This window comes from Meles meles, chromosome 1 (assembly GCF_922984935.1).
Source record: "Meles meles chromosome 1, mMelMel3.1 paternal haplotype, whole genome shotgun sequence".
Classification (NCBI taxonomy): Eukaryota; Metazoa; Chordata; class Mammalia; order Carnivora; family Mustelidae; genus Meles; species Meles meles.
The window spans coordinates 16451258-16471203 of record NC_060066.1 but is presented as its reverse complement, the minus strand read 5'-3'; the positions used below and the strand labels follow the sequence as shown (position 1 = coordinate 16471203).

The window sequence follows — 19946 nt, the reverse complement described above, 5'->3', positions numbered from 1 at the left end:
TCATAAGACACACCAAAATACAGTGACTTCATCAGAAAGAGTAAAGCAATTCTAGAGCGAAACAGTAAGAATCTACACAGTAGTCCTTATCCGTGGTTTTACTTACAGTTACCCACAGCCAACCACCGTCTGGAAGCCGATGATGCGCCTTCTGACATGTTGCCAGAGGGTCAAGAGTGGCCTAGCCCTGCTTCACAACGCCTCCATCATTCACCTCACCTCATCTCATCTCATCAGGCAGGCATTTTATCATCCCCCGTTATCACAGGAAGAAGGGTGAGTACAATCAGATATTTTGACAGAGACCATATCCACGTAACTTTTATTACAGTATATTTTATAATAATTCCATTTTATTGTTGTTTATCTCTTGCTGTGTCTAATTTATCAATGAAACTTTATCACAGGTATGTATGTATGGGGGAAAAAGAAGGCTATAAATAGGTTCAGTACTATCTGTGGTTTCAGGCATCCTCTGGGGGTCTTGGAATGTATCGCTTGTGGATAAGTGGAGTTCCTGTAGTAACATTTTCTGCCATTTGCTAAGCAGCAACTATGTGCTAGATCAGTAGACATTTTGTATACACCTCATCTATTTCACTAAAACTCTAGAGACAGTTACTTCCTCCATTTGAGGGATAGGCAAACTGAGGCTTGGAGAGGTTAGGCTGACTTGCCCAAGATGAAAACATGGGTGTGGATTAGGTGGGATTCCTCACATACTCCATTTGGCCCCAAAGTTAATGTTGATTATACTGCACTATGTATCAAAGTGCTAGCTTCCTTCTTCATTTCCAGCACCCTTTGTTTATACCAATTATTCAAGGCTTGACCACACCCACCCTGGATTGTATCATTTTCTCCAGACCTGCCTCACCTAATGGTCCATCAATGCCCTGGAAAAGGTCACTTGCTCATCTTATTCATCTCTCTATTCCCTTTCTCAGCCCCAGATCTAGGTCCCAGCATGGGTACAATATATGCTCGCCAACTAGTGTGCATCAGTATTCCAAAAACGTCTCTTGCAGTGAATACTAGGCTGATGAATTCTGATGAAAGAAGCCTTTTATAAACATCACTTTAAGAGAGAAAAATAGGCATTTGTCATACTGTCCATTATAAACATTGTCAGCTAAGCCTCTTTTTCCTTGTGCCCCACTTTTAAAAGTTAAGTTTGATCCATTGGATGGCCCATTTTTTTTTTTTTTTTTGAAGCTATTACCGTTGCTAGACCTGCGATCGGATGGCTCCGTGGGCATACACTCAAGCACAGGAGAAATGTAATTAGTGCCCGGATTCGCCTGCCATCCGCCGGCTTGTCAGTGTCTGCTTCCAGGGTGCTAATGAACATAATCACAACTGATTCGGTCCCTGAGGTTCATTGTGTAGACTCTGGACTCCTGCTGACTCGAATCTTGATTTTCCCAGATTCCTAGGGAGTTCTGAAGTACCAAGAAAAGCAAAGGACCAAACAGCAAAGTGAATCCTTGGCTGTCACACCCTTCCATGCCCAGAGACCTGTCACTTTGTCTTCCAGACACTTTTCCTTGCTTAATATATTAGGATAGAATTATGGGGCTCAAACAAGACATCTCACTGATTCACTGTCAGCCAAGAGAGCAGTCTCTGGGGTGAGGTGCCGATCTGCTTCTTGGACTTAAAACATGGACACTTTTCTGCCAATTTTTTTTCCCTCTGACATAAGGGCAGTGTTGGATCAAGAGATGCCTGCACACTCACATGCCAACACCTACACTCTGGCTGGCATAGCATCAAACTTGCATTGTTTCCCTAGTGGACATGTTTGTAGTTAGGATAGTTTCTGTTTGAGGCATTCAGTAAATCCAAATTCAGCGCTGAAGAAAACTCCAAAATCCCTACCATTAAGCTTTGTCGTGTTACATGCAGTAGAACTCTCAAAGCATCAACCAGCAGTCAGCCCAGCTTCCAGAACAGAACTTGAATCCTTCCTCTTGTCCTCATTTCCAGCACTCCCACCCCGGTCCAGGCCACCGTCATCCCTCATGTGGACGGACCACCGCCATTGCCTCCTAAGTGGGGTTTCAGCATTGCCCCCGACGTATTAGCCAGAATGTTCTTTGAAAGAGATAAACCAGATTGTATCACTTCTTTGCTTAAACCTTCTAGTGGATTCCGGCTGCATTTAATTCTTTTTTTATTTTTAAAAATTTTTTTTAGAAACTGTTTATTTTCCATCAACCTTATTTCCTTTTTGTTTGCCTTTGTAGAAGAGCAGCTTAGGACCACTCCAGGTTTGTTCCTGTCCATTCAGTAGCCTGAGGAGTGGAAGAGGCCAACCAGGCTTCCTTGCAGGCTAAGCACCCTGCTCTCCAGTAGGGCACTGTTGACTAGCCACAGAGGGCACCTGCATGCCTTCGGACCAGCCAGTCTGGGACCATAGGTTGAGTAGCAGCAAACTCAGGAGCTTGGAGCAGTCCATTCACCCTGAAAATCCCCCTGGGTCACAGTCTTTTGAGCAGTTGTCTGCTCTTCCTTTTCAATCCCTTCAGGATCTCTGTCGAAGTAGAAAACAGGGGTGACCACCCATGGGTGTTCACAGGAAATGGTGCCACACAGGTGCAGAACATCCCGGCCCAGGATCACCACATCAGACCCACTGAGCGAGCTCTGTTGTTGTTGCAAGGGATGGCAGTGTCCACATAGCCCAGAGGAGAGTCTGTGTTACACAGAGTGATAGTAGACTCATAAGACACCTCTGTGACAGGTTGGTGGTCTGCCCTGGCTTTAGTAACTATCAGAAGTCTCGGCTCCCAGAAGCCTGCCTGAATCTGGTTAGTAGAAGTTCCAGGAGTGAAGCAGCCGGCAACAGGAATGGCTCGAGTAGCTGCAGCAGACAGCAGCCCAGCTCACCCGCCAGGGTTCCTGGATGATAGAACACTGACATCAGCTGGGTTTTCAGTGGCAACAATGGCACGAGCTGCCAACAGGAGCTTCTCCAAGGTCCCCTTCAGATTCATGCTGTAGATGCTTTCACTTTTCCTTCTGTAGATGTACTGCTCCATTTGGAAGTCAAGGTTGGTGCCACCCAAGAGGTTTCCAGCAGAAAGGAATTTGAGGACATCCTCCTCCATCTGTAAGACATCAAGGGCTCTGGAGTTGTGGAATTTTCCCTTTAAGTTATGATGGGAATGCAGAACAACATATGGGCCCCTCCCTGAGTAGCACAGAAAGGGATTCCCACTGCATTCAACTAAACTCTAATATTACCATGGCCAACGAAGCCCTAGAGGTCTGGCCTCTGCCTCCCTCTCTGACTTCATCTCTTTCCACTCTCTTCCTTGCTCTCTACTCTAGACTCAAGGCCTTTGACTGTCCCTAGAACACAGTGATATCTCTTCCCTCTAGAATGTGGGGTCTTTGTCCTTTCCAGTGATGGAACTTTCTCTAGAACCTAACACATCTTGCACATACTAGATGCTCAATAAATTTGGGTTGAAAGAATGAATTAATTGTATCTGATTTATAATAAGAAGGTGTTAAATCTATTTGTGGTATGGAAAGGTTACTTGGAGGAACTGTCCTTTGGTCTGATTCTTGAAGCATGAGGGGTCGATCTCAGGCCAGGTGCACAGAGTGAAACAGGATGTGGAATGGGGAACAGATGTGTAATTCATGGCACTGGGCTCCATGAGCCAGGCCGGTGCAGCGTGCTCTGAGAGCATGCAGAGGAAGTGACTCAAGCAGGCCAGAGGGTTGGCAGGAGGCTTCAGCAAGGAAATGATATTTGAGCTGAGACTTGATGACTGAAGACACAGCTCACAGACAAAAATGAGAAAGAAGCATTTCAGGCAGTGTAAGCTTCCCAGGCCAGGCAGAGGGTATGGGAGATGATGGTGAGAAGGTGGGGATGCCTGCTAAGTATCTAGGATTTTATTTTTCTGGAGAAAAATATAGAAAATAGAATACTATTTTCACCACAGCATGGAAAGTAAACAGATAAACACTATTGCCGAACAATAAGAAAAGGGACTCTGGCAAAAACAACAAGCAAGGATGAGTCAGAGAAGGCTTGAATAGATCTGGTTTTAAGTACACACAGTCAAATAACTATATATGTACATCCAAAACATATTTTCTTTAGTTATTTTTGTTTGGTCAAAGGGCTTTATGCACAACCAGATTTTCATGTTCAGATGGACTTCTCTAACAGTGGTGAAGGACTAGATATTTAAATTCCCTGTCTATCATACTCAATACTTTTGTAAAATAGAACAAAAATAGCATGAACATCGAATTGTAACAAGTGTTCCCAAACACTCTCAATTTCTATACTTATTTCCTCCTGGCCTGGTAAAAACCACATGGTGGACCAGGCCTGATTCATGGACCACACTTTGAACCACACCAACTGGCAGGGAGGCAATGGAGGCCATCTAGAAAGGTCCAGGCAGAGGAAGGTCTCAGGACATCATTTGGTCCAGACCCCTGCCTTTGGGCAGGTGGACAAACAAATCTTCTATCACTCCCTATCCTGGGTTATACTTTTGTGTTCCTTATTGATATTTATTTCTCCATGACCCGGTCACTGAGAGGTGGGGTCATCCAAAAACTCATAAATACTGTGTGACTGAAGAAGGGAGCCCCTTCCCAAGGCACGGAGGTGGTATTCTGCAGAAATACTTGTTACTGTTCAATAGCCACTGCCCGTTAACCCTCCCATGGGTTGAAGAATGTTACTTTGGGGACATTTTGGCTTGGAATTCAGCACATACTCTCCAACCTACCAGAAATAACAAAAGGAGTGTTTTGAATTTATATATCCAACTTCATAAATGTATGTGTTTCATTCAGATATGTTCTGGTGCCCCCAATCCATCTTTCTTGTCCATTCAATGGTCACATTATGGTTTGATCTTACTGTTTATTTGGCATAGTATGGTGAAAACAGCTTGGGCTGTGGAAATATGTTGGAATTCAGTTGTCATTTTACTTTTTTGGCAAATAGAGTGACAGAATATCTACAAGGTTCAACATCTTCATCTGAAAAAAATGTGAAAAATAACTTTCATTTCAGAGTCTTGACGATTTTGAAGGTTTTGAGGATTAAATACCCTATGGGAAACCCTTGGCACATGGTAGCTGCTCAGTAAATGCGGGGCCCTTTACTTTATTCACTTTGCTCTCTGTCGTACCATTAGCCATGGGCTGGAGGAAAAGATTGAGGCTCTCTCAATCGCCTTTAGTTATAACAATTACTGGAGTCTATCCTCAGATGGTTTCTGCTACACCCAATGCAACAAATCCTTCGTCCTAAGTAATTAGCGGCAAATGCATAGTTTCCTGTGGAGCCCAGCCCTATCTGCTCCCAACACAATTGGTGTAATGACAGCAAGCTCTGGAATCTCATAAACCTCAATGTGCTCAGGCTGTCCCTAAGCACTTTGAATTGAGCTTGCTGTAGAAGAGGGCTCTGGTGGCTTTTGCCCTTCCTTTGAGTTTGCATTAATTACCTCTTGAACTGAGTTTATAGACCAGAGCCAGATGTATAAGATCAAAGGGAAACTGGGCCTCAGGGAAGGGACTGGAAATTGCTTCAAAATGCCTTTAGGCAGGGCGCCTAGGTGGCTCAGTGGGTTAAAGCCTCTGCCTTCAGCTCAGGTCATGATCTCAGGGTCCTGGGATAGAGCCCCGCATTGGGCTCTCTGCTCCACAGGGAGCCTGCTTCCTCCTCTCTCTCTCTGCCTAGTTGTGATTTCTATCAAATAAATAAAATATTTTTTAAAATGCCTTTAGGCGACATGAATGGCAAGCCCTAACCGGGACTTCTCCAGGATCTGGGCAGACTCTCTTTAGACAGTCCAAGAGGACAGAGGGCTCCCCAACACTGACTGAAACACCCTGTGTGAAATATGTGCTTCCTGGCTGCCTGGTCAGTCTAGGCAGAGGCTCAGGAAGTGAAAACCACCATGAAAACAGTCACTGGCTCTGAACAGTGACCAGGAGAACCTCTGAACCCCAGCTCTCCCTCCCCTTCTCCACACAGTCCTGCCAAGCCCTGCCCTGCCCTGTCTGGTTCTAGAGTGGCCTGTGCACCCCAGGCAGATACTAGTGTGCCCCTGGGAATGCTGAGCCTCTGCTCAGTGCTGGTGCCCCTCAGCTCTGTTCTCATTTCCCTGACTCTCCCTCCCAAAGAAGTGGGCTGTCCTTGGAGTAATTCCGGAGGTACTGATGACTGCCAACAAGAAAGTGTCCAACAGTTCCTGGGTCCAATCTCAGCTCCCCTCGTACTAGCCCTGTAACCCCCAAGTATAACCTTCCTCACCTGTAAATTGTGGGTGATAGTGACGTCTGTCTTATGAGGTTGTGCAATGGATCAATAATGTGGTAAAGCCCTTAGTACAGTGCTTGGCACAGAGTGGATATTCATCAAATATTCTAAATACTGTGGTTGTTATTTTTATTATTAATGAGCAGCTGGCATGCCTATTCCCAGATCATCATAAATATATTAGTTTTGTAGGGCTGCTGGAACAAATTACCATAAACTGGATGGTTTAATCCTAAAAAAATGTATTCTAGAGACCAGAAATCTGAAATCGAGATGTCAGCAGGGCCTCACTTGCTCCGAAGGCTCTAGGGAAGAATCTCTTCCTTGCCCTTCATAGCTTCCCCTGGCTGTGGGCATCTCTGGGGGTTTCCTGGCTAGCTACATCGTTCCAATCTCTGTCTTCACATCGCCTCCTCTGTATGTCCCTATCCTCTTCTCTGCCTTATTTCCCTTTGCCACTTTCTTCTAAGGACGCTTGTGAAGGTATATAGAACCCACACAGTTGATCCCAGACAATTGTCTCTTCTGATGTACAGGTAATATTCATAGGGTCCAGGGGTTGGGACATACTTTACTGGAGGCTACCCAGTTAAACCCACTAAAGAAGACACACCAGAGGGAAAATGAGTTTGGGAAGGAGGGCTTTTGGTGGCATCTTATTCAAGAGTCTCAAATCCTGACAGCATTTGATGATCAGCAGCAAAACCCTCTTTGCTGTCTCTCTAGGAACCCACTCATGACCATGGCAGATCCTAACATGGTTACTAGGTCCCTGGAACCATGGTATATATAATATAGCCTGGGAGTGAGTTTGTGGGATGGTGGGATGAGATGGAATAGGCTATAGGGACTAAAGATATGTAGCTGGAACAAAGGAACTCTGAATAGAGAAAGAACATCAAATTTTGGCTCACATTGTACGTAACAGTGGGGATGCTGTAAATTGGCCAAGCCTAGGGTCATCGGGTCTTATCTTATGTACCTGGATATGAACTAAACCATGTTTAATCTTCACTTTTTAAAAAGTGAATTTTAAAATTTTTTTTTAATTTTTATTTTATTTTTTCAATGTAATCTTCACTTTTGATGTTAAGTGGTTTTGATGCCCTCAAAACGGTTATGTATTATTCTCCATCCCTGATCACTGAGGAAAGAGAGACATCATGTTCAAAGGGACACCATGCCTATTGTGTTCTATGGATTTGTAGAATATGATGTCACCAATACCTTGCATTTGTATATAAAGTGGCAGCTCTGGGGGAGAAGCAGGGGAGAAATGGCCTTTCCTATGAAGTCAGAGGTCTCAGGCAGTTTCCAAAGCATGAGTTGGTAGAAGTGGAGGAAGAAACGTTCACCTTTTCTTACCCTAGACCAGCCCCATGACTGCTGCATATCCTCTCCTCTCATGGGACTCAGTGGTCTCATTATAAAGTGAGAGGGTATAGTGGGCTAAATAATGTCCTCTCCCCAAGATACCCATGTCCAAACCCCCATAACCTGGGAATTTCACCTTATTTGGCAAAAGGGACTTTGCAGATGTGATTAAACCAAGGATCTTGAGATGGTGAATTAGCCTGGATTATCTAGGTGGACTTAAATGTGATCATAAGTGTCCTTACTAAGAGGGAGGCAAGAGGGAGGTTTGACTACAGAAGAGAAGTCAGTGGTGACTGAAGCGGAGATCAGAGGTGCATCCCCAATCCAAGGACTGCTGGCTGCCACCAGAAGGTAGAAGAGACACAGCACAGATAATCCCCTGGAGCTTCCAAAAGGAACCAGTCCTGCTTACATCTTGATTTTAGTGTTGGAAGACCCATTTCAGACTTCTGACTTCCAGAACCATAAGAAAATAAATTTCTGTTGTTTTGAGTCATTACGTTCATGACAATTTGTTCCAGTAGCAAAAGGAAAGTAATGCAAGGGGTTAGGCCATATACCTGTAGTCATGATAATTATACAAGAATCTTCAAGGGCTCAGCTTGGGCCAAGCATTCTATAACAAGTTGTGCTCTTACTTTACTCCCAAAGACAACCCTAAGAGGTAAGTATTGTTAATCTCAGGGAACCGAGAATTAGAATTAGAGAGGTTCATTAACTTTGCTAAAATTAAACAAGTAAATGGAGGACTGGGATCTAACTCAGGCCCAGCTGTTTACTAAGGATCCATGAAACACTGCCTGCTTTCATATAAGAAATTTCTTGACATTTTTGACTTCGGACATTTCAGAAAAAAAAAATTCATGACTTATATAAGTTAATTCAATTTCTACTTTCCAGTGGTACTCTAAATATCAGTGTGTCTATGTGCAAAGTGAGATCTTCTTCTAAGGATATGATGCCACCATTTCTTAGATTATGAGTTAAAATTGCCTTTAGCCTATGAAAATGCAATTTCAATAACATAAGAACTCACTCAATGGGAAACAAATGTCTAGCCCTTAGATTAGATAAAAATAACAGTGTTAATAAAAATTATCTTAAGCCTGAAAATATGGCAAAGGCCCATACACTGTGTCCTTATAACATCTTACTGCAGTACCATTGAACAGGCCCACCTAAGGAGGGTTCATTCTCTCGGCTAGTGTTTCTCAAACTTTTCGGTCTCAGGACTCCTTTAACTATTGAAAATTATTGAAGACCTTTTACTACATGGGTTATATTTACTGATATTTTATCATCTTAGAGATTAAAAACTTAAAAATTCAAAATTCTTATTAAATCATTTAAATAATAATAAGCTCTTTCCATATGAATACAAGTCATATTTTTACGAAAAAATAAATATATGTTTCCCAAAGCCAAGTAATTTAGTGAGAAGAGTGGGATAACTTTGTATGTTTGCAAATTCCTTTAATGTCTGGCTTAAAGAAGACCTCTGGATTCTCATACCTGCTTCTGCATTCAGTCTGCTGTGATACGCCAGTTGGCTGGCGCCTGGGAACATAATTCTGCCTCATTGAGATACACAGTTTGAAAAGGCAGAGCAGGGGAGAGACAGAATTTAATGGCCTTTCCAGATAAGTATGAATACTCTCCTCTGATACCACACCCATCTTGGCTCGTGATAGTTTCTTAAAGCTTAATGACAATATGGAGCCTGAGATATCAATGAACTTTTGAACTCTGTTCCACTAAAGTCCTTTGAGCTATTTCACCCTTTAAATGAATGTTTTACCCACGTATGGATTTTGTGCCATCGTGCATTGCTCATTTGGAAAATACTGGTTCACTGAGTTCTGCAAAGGTTCCTAATGTTAATCTGGTTCACGGTGCCAAAAAAAAAAGAGTTTCAAAATTCGAATTTTCACTTGAAAATGTGAATTTTGTCATGGCCACAAATTCTGCCAGTAAGTTTTTCTGAAGTTCCAGATTCGCTTCATTCATTTTTGAGAAACAATTTGCCAAATACCCAAGGCTGAATAACCATTGTTTGTCAGTCAGGTGTGTGTGTGTGTGTGTGTGTGTGTGTGTGTGTTTTAAGGAAAAATGGTGTTCCTTGGGGAAAAAAGTGGCAAGTTCTGCTCCTAACCCCAAAGACAGCCTGATTGCTTTTCCCCTGGATAACCACACACCTTGGTACGCATCAGGAGCGTTGTATGTCCTCTGTACTTTCCATTTCACTGCATGGAATACTAAAAACAGATGTACTCAAAGTCAAGACTTAAGACAATTAATGCTTTTTACGGCTTCATCAAGGACATCCTTAAGTGAAACAGGTGGGCTTCTTTTGCAGCCAGGACATGAGGTAAAGAATGCACTAACCTCCAGAGTAGTTTGGGCCTAAGACCTTGGTTTACACCAAAATGCCACATTTCCACCCATATTGCTTCTGCCTCATCAATGCACATGTCAACATCATAAAGATAAATAAATAAAAATGACTGGAGGGCAAATAACATCTTGGTGTTATTGTGATAACAGGTTTGACATCATGTATTCCCAGAAAGGGTTTCAGATTCCCCGTGGATCCATGTACCACACGTTGAGAACCTCCATCCTAAGATACCTTCTAGTTCTGAGAATCCATGACCCTTCCCTAAGACCAGATTTCCTAGATGACTTTATGTAAAACTATCCTCACGACTGATGCCACAAAAGAGAGAAGAGTAGCCCCGATACTCCTGTGACGCTTCATTCCGCTTTGATTCTGAATCAAGACATGTGAGGTACGCCTGGGGTGAGGGGCAGGAGAGTGTTAATCATCCGTGAGCATCCAGTTGAGCCTCCTGGACAGCATCCTGTATCACCCTGAGTGGAGAATACGAAGGGAGTGATCTATGTCGGTTCCCATAGAGTGTCTAAGGCCTCGGCCACTTCTGGACAGAGTTTTCAGGAAACAGCCTCCTTTCTGCGGAGCTGTTTATCTCTTTCCCCAGTTAGTTCCTCCTGACATCTAACATTCGACATGTAAAGCAGTGATTTCTGGTCTAGGTCAGCCACTCCATAACTATTTATAATCCTGCAGGAAATCATTACTCTTTTCATTCCAAGATGACTGATTTAAAAAAAATCTAATTATGGCAGGTCATAAAAACAGAATTTCAAAGGCTGCTCTGGTAACTCAGGGTTACCAGAGTGACCTGGTAAATAATTATTTTCCCTTGTACCTAGCTCTCTAACTGTACGGAAGACTTTATCACTGTCTTCCTGAAGAGCAGCTTTTAAGAATTAGCTGGGATTCAGAGAGTTGGGGAAGTGGGACGGAGATGAGATTTGCATCAAGGCACAGGTTTTTAGGGTATTAATAAATCTAAATGTGTCCTATGAGGATAGGCAATGCAGCTGCAGAGCACTGGGGCTATTTAGAAATCTGCAAAGAATCTCTGAACTAAATGTCAGGGTAGAGATTCTTTGGGGTTGGGTACCAGGTTGAAATTGATGAGATTTCACCAAAGTAATACAATTGATCTCAGCCCTCCACCTCTGGAGCTATCAGGGGACATCCTCTGTGACCTTGAGGATTTAGTCAAATTGGTACAAAAGAGGTAAAACATTCTCTCAAAGAGAATTGTATAACAAGTCAATGTACTGGCTGAGAATTCCTAGGTCCCCATCTTCCCTGTCAATTAGTTTCTTTTCTACTTAACAAATATTATTGTTTTCACATCTACCCTGCGCCAAACTCTGAATAGGACCCTGGGAAGAATATAAAAATTATTAATATGAAACCCTTTATCTCAAAGTTTCTAATTTTGTTCATAATTTAAGAATTACACATCAAAAAAACTATAAGAGCTATACACACAGTACAAAAAGCATGTAACTAATGTAACTGTGTGACATTAGACAAGTCATATAAGCTCTCTAAATTTCATATTTCTCGTCTATAACATGGGGATAACTCTATTACCTCCCTTGTAGGGTTGTTCTGGACATTAAATGAAATAACATGCGTAAAGAGCCTTGTACAGAGCCTGTACCTTGCATTCCAAATATCTGAGTCAATTATAAAAACTACCATTTTTGAGTGACTTTCTCTCCTAACAATAACCAGGGAGCATTATTCCCTTTACAAATGATGGAATCTGAGGCTCAGGAAAATAAAATAATTCACTTTATCATGATACCCTTTGGATGAGAATCATTGCAAAAGAGCAGAGAAAGGGAGAAGCATTGAAAAGATATGGGTCATTAATAGTTCTGGTAGCCTGTCTCTAAAATGGCACCCCAGGAACCAATCATAGCATTTGTGTCCTTGTGTAGCCCCCTCACTCAGTGAATAAATAAATACATGTGGCATCAGTAATGCCACATGATGTCAGAGCTGGCTTAAAGGACCCTAGCAGCTCCCCCTGGCTCCTTTGGGATGTTTGCTCTTTGGATGCTCCATCTTGGAGCCCAGCCACCATGCTGCAAGATGCTTAAACCCAAGCTGCTGCCCCAGCCACATTCAGAGACAACAACCAGCACCAAATGATAGTCCTGTGCATGTTCCTCTTTGGACTTTATCCAAAGTGAAACCTCAAGATGACTGCAGCCCAGATGATATTTGACTACAACTGCTTTTGAGAAATGCAAGTGAGAACTGCCCAGCCGAGGAGGGATCCCATTTCATCTAGTATGTGGAAAGATACAGGGAATCTTTCTCTCAGCCTAACAATAAGAAATAACTAGATGAGATAAAAAATATAACTTTTTTAGAGTATGTCAGAGAGCTAAAGGCACAAGACAACTAGGGTAACTCAACTCTAAAGTTTGACAAGCCCCTCCAAGATGACAGGAGACCTATGAACTATTGCACTTGTAGCAGAGAAGGGAGGGAGAGCCAAGCCTCCATAACAGCAGGTGGCAGGGAGGGACCTGCTGGTCATTTATTTTTATATGCTCAAACAATTTCGTAATTTTAAAGGAACCTGGACTGAGAAGCAGATGCCCTGTTTGGTAGACAGATGCTGATCACAGCCCAATGACCTTGGGACGTACCCCACACTTTGGCCCCTGTCCATCTGGTTGAGGCTGTCAGCTGCCTGTGGCAGAGACCGCAGATGACAGTGAGCACTTCTCAGAGAGCCATACCTGCAGGGAGCAGGAAGGCAACTGAGACAGGGAGGCCGGGGCACTCAAAGACGGGCAGTGGCTTTGACACGTCTCACAGCTGGCGGACAGCAAAGGTTCCCAACACTTCCTGCCTATTCTGTTCATTGATGAATGTGCATAGATTTACACAAGTCACACATCTTTCCTGTGCTTTTCCAAGGTTCAGAAAATTAATACAGACACCCTCACTGCACTCTCCTCCCATCCCCCCACCCCCAAAAGCACGCACACTCATTCGCAAACACCATGGTGAGGAAGAACCAGAGAGAGTGACTGAGAACCACTTTACCAGCAAAATGACCACTGATGCTAAATGACTTGACAGATTAAAGAATGCAGGGACAATAGATTCTCTTAATGAATCTCTAAGTGACCAAATAAGAAAGAAACTGGGCACCAAAACCCTGATAGAAGTAGCAATGTGTTTGTTTGTTTGTTTTTTGCAAAATATCATCTATAAAGGATCTACTACATACCAAGAGCTTTGAATATTTTTTAACGTTCTTTATCTCCAATTCATACAAAACTAAAAGTTAGATGTTACTGTCCCATTTTGCACATGGTAAAGCCAAGGTCAAGAACAGAGTAATGGTTATGCCATAGGTACTACAGTCAGACTACTTGGGTTTGGTTTCCAGCTCTGCTACTTACTTGCCATGTGACTGTGGGCACATCTTCTCTGTGCCTCAGTCATCCCTTCTATAAGATGGGAATAATAATGGTACTTTTCATAAATGAGAGAGTAAAAGTAAGACATTGGCCAATGTGCCCAGCATACAGTAAACCCTTAATGAATATGACCCGCCATTATTAAGTACTTTACCCAAACCACACAGTGAGAAAGAGTCTGATTCCAAAATTGTATTCTTTCCAAAGAAATATTGTTTGTGGTTGTGAAAATTGTTTTTGTGAAATATTAATAAATTTATATAACCTAAGTGAAACGGAACTAGTATGAACTCAGATAGACCGCCCTTTCTTGCCAGGATCCCCTCAAGGCAGCACAGCCATGAATAATCAGATGTTTGCTGAATGGTTTTCTTAGATTCCCTGCTCCCTCTCCTTTTTTGTAGTCCCAGTTCATCAAGACTCCCTCTCTGAAGGAATCTCATTCCATTATATTAAATTTGGGTAACTAAGGATCTTCGAAGTATAATATATATGGTATTTGCTATGTAAATTTAAGAATATCAAAGCAAAACTAGACTCCTAGATAAGATTGTAAATCTCTCTTTGGGTTCTTCGTGAAACATAGGTTATCAAAGAGATACAAAGACATGGTTGAACTGATAAGTAAAATGCGATTATATATACAATGGAATATTATTTAATGTTAAAAAGGAAAGAAATTCTGGTGCATGTTATAACATGAATGAAAACTGAAGACATTATGTTAAGTGAAATAAACCATTTCCAAAAGGACAAATGTTGTATGATTCCACTTAACAAGGTTAATTAGAGTAGTCAAACTCACAGAGACAGACAATAGAATGGTATGGGCCGGAGGCTGTGGGAGGAGAGCATGGGAAGTTAGTGTTTAAGAAGTACACACTTTTAGTTGTGCAGGATGAAAATATGTATGGGAATGGACAGTAGTGAATACATTTAATGCCACTTCAAGATAAGGGTTTTTTTTTTAAGATTTATTTATTTATTTGGGAGAGAGAGAGCACATACACACATGTGGAAGAGAGGGCCAGAGGAAGAGAGAGAAGAGAAAATCTCAAGCAGATTCCCTGCTGAGATCATGACCTGAGCCAAAATCAAGAGTCGGAAGCTTAACTGACTTCGAGATAGTTTAAATGGAAAATTTTATGTTATGTGTATTTTACCACAGTGAAATGTTTTTCAAAGAAGAAGAACATGAACTTTAGAGGAGACTAAGGGCATTATAATAATAATAAAACAAAATATTAGTGATTTTCTTGTTCTGAGTTATGCTTGGAATCTATGCATGAGTCCAACAGCCTGGTGGTTGCTATAAGATCAATAAATTCTAAACTCATCAAGCTCCATTTGTCTCAATGATAAAAGCCAGAGCTATTAGGGGATGGGCTCCAGGAATTATAACACCTGTCACTGAGGGCTCAAAAAGAAATAAGATAATCAGTTGTCAGGAATATTATAGATGGAGTAATTTCTAAGGGAGTACTATTATTAAAATCTAAGCTTGCTAAACAAAGTGGGCAGACAGGGAGGGGTCAACTACAATCTGTTGTTCATTAAAGTTCTCTGTGTTGCTAGCACTGAACTGGGCACTGCTGGGAAACAAAAGCTATAAGGTAGGGTTCTCTACCAAAGGAGATACCATCAAGTCAGAAGACATGATGATGTCATGTCATCAGAACCCATTCAGTGCTAAGTTGTGTGGACTTTCCTAAGAGACCAGGATGTAAGGACATTCTGTATTGTGCCAATTTGGCTAGACTGGAACTATATTTCCCTGAATTCCCTTCCCTGATGGTTCTGAGTTAGCATTCGTCACAGGAAGAATCTGCAGTATTTGAAAGAGCAGCCATTATGCTCTGAAGGTCCTGGTGGACCAGCACCCATGTTGGTGCTTCTAATGAATGTTGGCTATCATTGCTGGTGAGGATGGCAGCCAGCTTACAGCTCCTCAAGACCCACCAGATCCCCTCCTCCTCTGAGTGTGGAACAGGAGCATGTGTAACTCTATAACAAAGAGCACCAGTTTCTGGAGTTCTCTCCCATCATCCAAATGATAGGCAGCAAGAGAAGATGCAGGTTCCAACCTGTCCTTGTGAGCTCCAATTTGCCATTTTGGGTTTTGATTTGTCTTTGTGCACCCCAAACTGTTCTCACGGTTCTCCACTTCACATCCCTCTTTTCCTTCCAACTGCTGGCCTTGCTGATCTAAAGAAACTTTGAGCCTAACACCAGAAGTAGAAGAAAGTCTTACGTAGCTTTCTTCACCATTTCCCACAAGTGCCTAAGATCTAATGTCTCTGGTGCATCCCTTACTCCACACTAGCCATGGTGGCTCTGCTGTCCTGATAGAACCATCACTGATAAGACCATGGGACAGTACGGTCAGGCAAAGAAGGTATGTGTCAGCTCAGCCTTAAAAGATGGGGGGAGGGAGACAAACCATAAATGACTCTTAATCTCACAAAACAAACTGGGGGTTGCTGGAGGGAGGTGGGATTGGGAGAGGGGGAGCGGGCTATGGACATTGGGGAGGGGAGGCGAACCATAAGAGACTATGGACTCTGAAAAACAACCTGAGGGTTTTGAAGGGTCAGGGGTGGGAGGTTGGGGGAACAGGTGGTGGGTAATGGGGAGGGCACGTTTTGCATGGAGCAATGGGTGTTGTGCAAAAAGAATGAATACTGTTACGCTGAAAAAATAAATAAAATGGAAAAAAAAAAAAGCTTAAGTTTTTAAGTCATTAACATGCCAGCTACTTTCTAATGCTACTTTCCAAACATCACTCATCCATGCCTGAAGATGGACTTTGTTCCATCATAAGCCAGTGTTATTTCCAGCTCAGTACGTACCAACTTCTAAAATATATTCCTGTGCCAGACCCAGGTAATCTTTTTTTTGGTCTGCCTGATGCCCATAGCTTTAGAGTGGATAAACACCAGCAAAGTCTATAAAACCCAAGAGAAAAACAGGGGAAATTTGAAGCAATTATATTCATATAGTTTAGTACAATCATCAGGATGGTATTTAGGCTTTGGAGTGATAACGGAGGATGAATCCTGGCTCCACACTTTCTAGTCATTGGGCCTTTTGCCAAGTTGCTTAACTTTCCTGAGCTTCAATTTCCTCATCTGTAAAATAAGAGGATAACCCCTTAACTATCAGTTTTCTGTGCAGAAAAAATTTTTAAAAAGTGTCCAAGATACTTATAAAGTGTTTTTAAGTGCTTGGACACATTTTTAAGTACATGAACACGCACATGTACACAAACACAAAAACTCAGTATCAGGACTGAGGGGTTCCATTCTTTTGGTCATTGTTTCTTATCTCCAGTAGCTGGGATGCTGGTCTATAATGAGTGGATGGATGGATGGATGGATGGATGGATGGATGGATGGATGGTGATGTTTGCTTTGCTAAGGATCTCTAGACAGAAGGGCCAATGGGAAAGAAATGAACCTGAACACCATGACTTTGAAACAGATGTTAAGTCAAGGACATACCCGCAGAGAAATCACTCAAAATTGCCACAGCATCAGGCTCTGCCAGGTTCTTGTCCTTGCTTCCCCAGGGTGTGTTCTTCAAGCACCACACTGCTCTGTGTTTCTCTCATGGACTTACACGGTCTTCAAATCCCTTTCATGAGCATAATGTCATTAGATCTTTGCAGTAGTCCATGAAGGCAGGAATCATGAATTTTAGTATCCCTATCTTACTACCAAGGGAAGGAGTCTTAGAGAGGTTGAGTTGCCTGTTCTGATATCTAACTGAAGGCTGCTTCCATCATGAGCCAGGGCCAGACCAATGTCTGAGAGATGCAAAGAAGAACCACAGTTGTCATAAGAAAAGCTGTTTTTTCCATTACAGCAAAATTATAGAGACTGTATCTTGGTCTCCTGCAATGAATGTGATGCTTCGGCAGGGGAAGCCAGGGCACCAATTCTGGGCCTGCTTTTACTAGCTGCTATTTTGCATGGTGACGGGAAATACTTGGACCTCACAATCAAATTGATCAGAATTTGAATCCCAGCTCTGCCACTGTCTGTAAAACCTTGGGCAAGTTACTTAATCTCTTTGATTCACAATTTTTCAATCTTCAAAATTGAGATAATATCCATTCTAGAGGCTTAATTGAGATAACCTAGCAGAGTAGCTGGAATCTAGCACAAGTTCAATTAATAATAATCTTCTATTATCCCTTCTTTATCCACTTCCACCTTCGTGGAGTAAAGAGAAATATAACAGAGCAGGTAAGAGCATGAACTATGGAGCCAGCCTGTCTGGCTTTAAATTCTAGCCCTGCCATCTATTGACTATGCGACCTTGGGAAATTTACGTAGCCTCTCTCTGCCTCAGTTTGCTCTTCTGCAAATGAAGATGGTAATAGTACCTACCTCATAGGGTTCTTATGAAGATCAAACTAATTAATATTTATAAGAAACTCAGAACACTGATTGGCATATAGTAGGTGCTATGTACATTTTCTCTTTTAAATAAAAAAATCACTTTCATGAAACTTTTGTGGAAAGAAGAGCTGTGAAAACATCTTTTTTAATTTAGAAGAATCAGACAAAAGGAGAGAAATACTAAAATATCTTCCTGAAACTTCAAAAATGTACTGAGCCCTTACAATTTCACAGGCACAAAATAAATTGCAAAATGATGATGTCTGAGCCATTCCTTCAGTAAACCTGTGTTTTATGTCAACTCTGCACCCGGCACTTTGCTAAGCACTAGAGATTCGAAGGTGGACAACACAACCAGGTCTACTGCCTTTGTGGAGCTACCAATCAGAGGGATGGGTGGTGGAAAACTTAGGGAAAAAAAATCAAGATAATTACAGCTTATAATAAGTACTTGGGGGGGGGGGCGCCTGAGTGGCTCAGTTGGTTGAGCATCTGCCTTAAGCTCAGACAGATCATGATCCCGAGATCAAGTCCCATTTGGAGTTCTGTGCTCAATGGGGAGCCTGCTTCTTCGTCCTCTGCCCCTCCCCACTCATGCTTACGCTTTCTCTCTTTCCTTCTTTTGTATTTGAAGGAATGATAGCTGTGTACTGTGAACAAGGACAGAGGCAGGAAGGAAGTGCCTAGACAGAAAGGAGTTCGTGGAGGCTTCTCCAAGGAGGTGGCACATAGGCTGAGATCAGAAGGCTGTGAAGGTTCTGCTCACAGAGCTTAAATCAATCTAATCTAGGGGGTTGGGAGCACTCAGCATGAGCATAAATACAGAGATTCTAATGGATCTACCTCACAGGATTGTTCTGAGGAATAAATATAATGAGGTCTGAGAGACACCTGGCACACAGCCTGGTCCATAGTACATGCTGAACATCGTTACCTTCTCCCTTCAGAGGAGCACCCACAGTTTCTCTGTAGTCAAATGGAGCACTCTTCTGGGCCCATCCCTGCCTACCAGAGCAGCATCCATTAATTCAACAATTCCCTCACATCAACACATCATTACTAAGTGAATTTATTTATGAGTCACATTAAAGATATGGATATGATAAAGATATGGATATGATACAAATTCAAACCTAACCCTGCTCTCCAGGGACTTACAGACTGAAGGAGGAAACAGATACCTACAAACTCGTAAGTGGGGAGCCCCGGACCAGAGGGGCTAACATCTGTCCACCCCAGGGCAAAGAATGGAGTGGCCCACAGATCCTCAGCAGAGAAGAAATGGAACAGAGGGTCAGGAAAGCGTGGCTACCTGAGGAGGGGGGTCTCTAGGCATCAAGTGATCCTTCAGTTTGCCAGCATGCTGAATCCATGAATATGACACCTGCCTGACTCAAGACACAAGGTCCCGGGGGGCAGGTCCCAGGGCAGGGGTGTGAGCTGAAGGAAGACGGGTCCAGACGCTCCAGATGAACAACAGCCATGCCACAGGTAACAAAGATACCACCGTTCTTGCCCTGCTTGGAGGCAACCTCAATCCCAAGGCACCAAACGCATTCCAGCCGCCAAGCCTCCGCCGCCTTCCGTCCCTGCCTGGAGTTCCCTCTCTGTTCCCCACTTCCAGATTCAGTGCGCAGCTCCTGAGTTCAGTTCTGTTTTCCTGGAAATTACAGCCCATAGCCATCACCACAACCCCTCCACAAACCGTTACAACCTGCGTCCGCAGGACTCAGCTCCTCCTTCTAACAGACCATAAGGTAGTAAGCCCCTGCTGCACGCAGAACTTGGTGTGAAATGACAGAGGCAGACCTCACACGGGGCACTATTCAGGGTGCCAGGAGATGCAGGTGGGCATTGTCCCTCCACACAACGTAGGTTTGAGTCAGCGCTGAGAGAGACGGAAATAAAGGGAACAGGACCATGGTGGCAGAAGAGATTTCATACTTGCCGTGTCTCCTCTGTTCCCACACTACGTGGCAAAGTTCTTCATTCATTTACTTGTTCATTAAAGAGATATTCACCGAGTT

General features: G+C 42.8%; 1 pseudogene; it reads right to left on the bottom strand.

The window, feature by feature from the left end:
* Positions 1–2258: 2258 nt before the first annotated feature.
* LOC123941550 lies at positions 2259–3113 on the bottom strand (annotated as a pseudogene).
* Between the last annotated feature and the right edge of the window lie 16833 nt (positions 3114–19946).